This window comes from Mirounga leonina, unplaced genomic scaffold (genome assembly GCF_011800145.1).
Source record: "Mirounga leonina isolate KUSES-001 unplaced genomic scaffold, KU_Mleo_1.0 Mir_101664, whole genome shotgun sequence".
NCBI lineage: Eukaryota > Metazoa > Chordata > Mammalia > Carnivora > Phocidae > Mirounga > Mirounga leonina.
In genome coordinates, this window is record NW_023270175.1 from 28,037,738 (window position 1) to 28,043,992 (window position 6,255).

General features: G+C 34.9%; 1 non-coding gene across 1 annotated transcript; it reads left to right on the top strand.

The window, feature by feature from the left end:
- The first annotated feature begins 5,933 nt into the window (after nt 1-5,933).
- Nucleotides 5,934-6,040, top strand: LOC118013633. Its single transcript, XR_004680078.1, has one exon. It is a non-coding gene; the product is annotated as a U6 spliceosomal RNA (small nuclear RNA).
- Nucleotides 6,041-6,255: the final 215 nt, after the last annotated feature.

Below are 6,255 nucleotides of genomic sequence, written 5' to 3' on the forward strand. Positions count from 1 at the left end.
CGGCTCAGTTGTTTAAGCATCTGCCTTCGGCTCAGGTCATGATCCAGGGTCCTGGGATCGAGCCCTGTGTTGGGCTCCCTACTCAGCGGGAAGCCTGCTTTTCCCTCTCCCACTCCCCCTGCTTGTGTTCCCTCTCTCACTGTCTCTCTCTCTGTCAAATAAATAAAATCTTTAAAAATATTTTTTTAAAAAGCACTTTAGTCATGCTCTGTCTTCTTTTGACACTCTCAGCTCAATCTGAGCTTTAATCTTCCTGATCTAATCTCCCTTTCTAGAGTCTTGGGCCATGGATTCATACTTGACTTTTTATTGAACTTTCTGAAATCACAGTCTATGATGGGCTTTTGTGCACACCTTCCCCTTTCTTTGTTTTTTTCTTTAAGATTTTATTTTTAATCTCTACACCCAACATGGGGCTCAAACCCACAACCCCAAGATCAAGAGTTGTGAGTTCCACTGACTGAGCCAGCTAGGCACCCCAACCCCTTTCTTTGCTTTTATAAACATTAGAGTACTCCCCATCTTTCACAGTTGCCATTACTTCTCTTACTTCAGTACAATGTACCCAAGCTGAGGATCTTTGAATCTGTGAATCAGTCCCACTGTCACTACTGTACTAAGGAACATAACATTAAAGTCAAATACCTACTGGTTACACTTAGCTGGAACACTGTCCCAAATCTGTGTGTGGGCTCTCTTATCTGATTAGCAGGGTGAAGCTTTAAGAATTCCTTTTGCTCAGGGGCACCTGGGTGGCTCAGTTAAGTGTTTGACTTCAGCTCAGGTCATGATCTTGAGGTCCCAGGATCAAGCTCTGTGCTGGGCTCCACACTCATCTGCTTGAGGATTCTCTCTCTCCCTCTCGCCCCTTCTTTCTCTCTCATTCTCTCAAATGAATGAATCTTAAAAAAAAAAAAAAAAAAAAAAGAATTCCTTTTGCTCAGATATGGAAAAGGCCATGCAGCTTAAGCCTATGCCTTTCTCTTGAACAACCCACCTTCCCACCCACCAAATCCTGGCCTTCTGACTTAATCTTCCATGGGTAGTACAGAAAAACCAACCCAGAGAATTAGAGCACTTTTCCTTAGCCCCATCCTGTCCTGCCAGATGATTCTAAAGTGGCTGATGTGTAGAGATGAGTTTGAGGATGCACAAGGAAGAAATTCTAATAAAGGGGCTTTCTCTAAGAAAGAATGTGGCCTAAGTTCCTATTACTGATTAGAAAGCATGAGGAAAAAGAGACTCCAAAGTGGACACACCATCACAAAGAGAGGAGTCCACCATTTGCAAAAACGATGTTACTGGAAATCATGCGATAACTTCTAGAGATTAATTCATATTACTATTTTGACCGATACTTGCCAATATAGAGGTAACAAGTTCTGTAATTTATGGAATGCCTTTCTCAACCTCAAGCACATAAAGCCCTCTTTTTGAGAGTTAAAACTGCCAGCAAGGTGAGTAAATCACCTTCTGGTTGCTATGCAATGGAAGGAGAACTCGAGCCATTATAAGTATAGTTGAAACGTGCCATCACTGCTCTATCTTGCTTTTATTTTACCATGTAAGCATCATCCATGTAAGCATCATGCAAAACAGCCATCTATCAGTTCAAGAAGTCCATAGTATTCTCCCAGAAATGTCACCACCCGCTTGCTTTTTATCATGTTTCTCCTTGTGTCTTTGGATTTAGATTGTGAGGTACAGTATCTTGCAACTCTTAACCCCTATCAGATGAGTTTTTTAGATAAAGTGCATACATCTATTACAGTATTCTAATCATGAATTCCACTCATATATCTCAGCAAAACCTAGGAGATAATATGAACTCCATATATGAAATCTTTAAGGTCACTTTGGTCATGACCCATTCTACATACAGTGGAAATTAATATCTGAAGCCATGAGAAAGTGTCTTCATATATTTACCCTGTGAATTACTGGGTACCTTACTCCTTTTCCATTCTTCTACAGCAAGTTTTTAAAATTATTTTAAAGTCATAATTCTTCTTCAATAAATTTTTAAGCACAAGCCCAAAAGGCAAATGGATAAAAATTATAGTTGTTCTGGGTAAGCAGTTGGAGGAGGTCTGAAGCCTCACCTATACAAATCCCCTCCCAATCCTTCTCTACCATCTGTTTGAGTCCCAGAGGTATTTCCTCATACTCAAAAAGCTTCATGTGGCACAACTTGGCTTTATCTTTTTTCCTCCATAGTACCTAATTTGTGGCACTTTTCCCCATGTTTTTAATTTCAGACCATAACACTTTCAATCTAATCAGTGGGACTGAATGTCTCCTGCCTCTTGGTGACTTAAGTACCCATATGACTTGGCAGGTGTAAATATCCCTACAATGTAAAAGGGTAATTTATCTGGTCACAACAGCTGGTTGAATATACACTTTAGGATTATGCAAATCCATTTGCTGTGACTTTGTTTTAATCACGCATCCTTCTGCTCTTACAAAGTTTCCAAAGTAAAACAGAATCTCTGTTAAACAATTTCCATTTAAATTACTTGAAAAATTAATGAAACACTTCATTCCATCTGTAAAATATATTGTCCAATGACCATTGTATGCTGAATCCTCAAGGATAAAAAGCTATGTTCTAGTATACCCACCCACACTGCTTCCACCATTAGGCATTGTGCATACTAAATGTAAGTTTCATTTTATTCCCAAGTCTGTTTTTTTCAAATTTTACATGTTATTATAATTATCAGATTTAATTAAAATATTAGTTAAATCAAATAAACAAAAGTTCAGTAAAAATGTGAGTTGTTCTTTGTATAGAAGTTAAACTCAATAGTTAGGTGAAAGACAAGGTCAACAAAATGAGAAAAGCCACAGATTGGAAAAAAAAATTTGCAAAGTACACAAAATATACAAAGATCTCAAACCTCAACAAGAACACAAACAACCCAATTACAAAATGGACCAAAGACAGATACCTCACCAAAGAAGACATACAGATGGCGAATAAACATATGAAAAGATGCTCCCTACTACATGTCATCAGGGAAGTGCAAATTAAGACAATGAGATACCACTAACACCTATTAGAATGGCAAAAATCTAATGCTGACAACACCAAATGCTGATGAGGATGTGGAGCATTTCATTGTTGGTAAGAATGCAAAATGGTATAGCCACTTTGGAAATTAGTCTGGCAGTCTCTTACAAAACTTAACAGACTCTTACCATACAATCTAGCAATCATGCTCCATGGCATTTACCCAAAAGAGTTGAAAACTTATGTCCACACCAAAACCTGCACATGGACGTTTACAGCAGCTTCATTCATAATTGCCAAAACTTGCAAGCAACCAAAGTGCTCTTCAGGAAATGAACAGATAAACTAAGTGTGATACACCCAAAAAATGGAATATTATTCACCACTAAAATGAAATGAGCTTTTAGGACATGAAAAGACATTCAGGAACCTTAAGTGCATACCACTAAGTAAAAGAAGCCAATCTGAAAAGGCCATATACTTTATGATTCCAACAACACAACATTTTGGAAAAAGCAAAGCTATGGAGACTATAAAAATATTAGTGGTTGCTAAGGGTTAGAAGAGGGAGGAAGAGATGAAGAGGCACAACAGAGAGGATTGTTAGGGGAGTGAAAAGACTCTATAAGCTGCTATAATGATGAATATATATCATTATACATTTGTCTAAACTCATAGAATGCACAACACTAAGAGTGAACCATAATGTAAAATATGGACTTTGGGTGATTATAGATTTGGTACAATTGATGAATCTCCATGGAAACACGTTTCACTCTGGTGGGGAATACTGATAATGGGGAAGACTATGCATGTGTGGGAGAGGGGGACAGGTGGTACATGGGAAATCTCTGTACTTTCCCCTCAATTTTTTTAACAAATCTAAAGCTGCTCTAAAAATAGTCTTAATTCTAGACAAGTTAAATTGAATACTTCAAAAAGACTTTATAAATGCAAGTCACTGTAAAATTATATGGGCAAGATATCTGTGACCCAATGAAGAGAACAGTAAAGACCTAGAAGGATTTTATATTCAGTTGCACTGTAGTGTCATCAAATTCATCACCCAGTTTAAAGAAATACAAACTGTAAACGTTAAAGGAGGTACAGTTAATGCAAAGGAAAAAACAGCCTGATGTTAAATACTGATCAGTAATGTACATTTTTTGTTTTAAATTAAAATGTTAGTATTTTTATATAAACATTTTCATTAATCCCTAGAACTGTCACTGAAAAATTAACTAGTCAAACCACACTTGAATCAATCACAGTCAAAGTGATGAAAAGATGAAGAGTATCTTGAAAACAGGAAGAGATAAATGACACGATATATAAGAGAACAATAATGCAAATGATACCTGGACTCCCAAAAGAAAAAAACAGAGGCCAGAAGACAAAGAACTAACATGTTTAATGTGCTGAAAAAATTTTGAAACTTTTCACTCAAAATTCTACATCCACAAAAGTATCCTTCAAAAATGAAGGCAAAACAAAGACATTTTGATATTTAAAGAAAAAAAAAGCTGAGAATATATGTCACGACCATACCTAGGAAAGTTCTTCAGGCTGACGGGAAAGGACACCAAATGGTAACTCACATCTCCAGATTAATTAACAGCACTTGAATTAGTAAATATTGTAGTTAAATATAAAAATATATAATTTTCTTTTCCTAAATTTTTAATTATTTTGTGTTTACAACATGCATAGATGTAATATATATGAAAACTATAAGACAAAAGACAAAGTTAAAAATTGTGCAGTTACAAATTTCTTATATTTTATGTGAAATAATGCAGTATTAATTCTATGTAGACCACCAGAATTAAAGATTCATGTTGCAATCTATAGAGCAATCACTGGAAAATAGCAAAGAGGTAAAATTTCAAAGTCAATAGGAAAATTAAAATGGAATACCAAAAATATTCAATTAACCTCCCAAAAAAGGAGAAGAAATAAATGGGAAAAAGATAGGAGACAAATAGAAAACAAAAAAGCAAAATGGTAAACCTAAGTTAAAATAAATAATTACACTAAACCGACTATCTTAAAATACACATTAAATACAAATGGTTTAAACCTGCTGAGTAATAGTCAGAGGTGGACAAATTGTGCAAAAAAGCAAGATTCCACTATATGCTATCTAAAAGAAACCACTTTGAATATAAAGACATAGTTTAGTTAAAAGTAAAATGATAGAACAAGATATACCATGCAAACACTAATCAAAAGAAAGATGGAGTATCCACATCAATTATCAGACAAAGTAGGTTTGAAAACAAGGAATATTATCACCAGGAGTAAAACAAGGAGGTCACATAAAATAAAAGGGGCCGATTCATTGGAAATACAGAGCAATCCTAAATATGTATGCCACCAATAACAGAGTTTCAAAGTACATCAGGAAAAACTGATACAACTGAAAGAAATAAATGCCTACAATTATATTTGGACATTTCAACACCAAACTCTCAATCATTATGAACCAATTAGACAGAAAATCAGTAAAAATATGAAATACTTGGACAATACTGTCAATTAACTTGACTTAATTAACACTTACAGAATGCGCCACCCAAAAATAATGGAATAAATATTCTTTTCAAGAACACTTGGAATACTTACCAATATATACTATGTAATGGGCCAAAAAGTAAGTCTAAATAAATTTTAAATGATTGAACTGATACAAAGAATATTCTCTAACCACAATAAATTTTTTTTACTGCTTTATTTATTTATTGATTGATGTAGGGTTCCATGATTCCCACAATAAATTTTTAATTAGAAATCAGTACCAGAAAGATATTGGAAGATCTCCAAATATCTGACAATTAAACAAACATCTCTAAATATGGTTCCATATGATTCCATGGATCAAGGATCAAGGGAAAATATTTAAAAATATTTTGAACTGGTGCTCGCTTCGGCAGCACATATACTAAAATTGGAACGATACAGAGAAGATTAGCATGGCCCCTGCTCAAGGATGACATGCAAATTCGTGAAACGTTCCATATTTTTTGCTGCACATGGGCTTAATTTTTTAAAAAAAATTTTTAAAGACTTGAAGCAGAACCTTGTAATCTGTATAAATAATGAGTATAAAATCCTACCATAAAATGCTAAAAATATGCAGTTTCAACTAAAACCAAGAAACACAGCATTAAAAAGAATATTTTGAACTGATATAACCAAATACATAAAACATCCAAATTTGGGGGATGCACCTAAAGCAG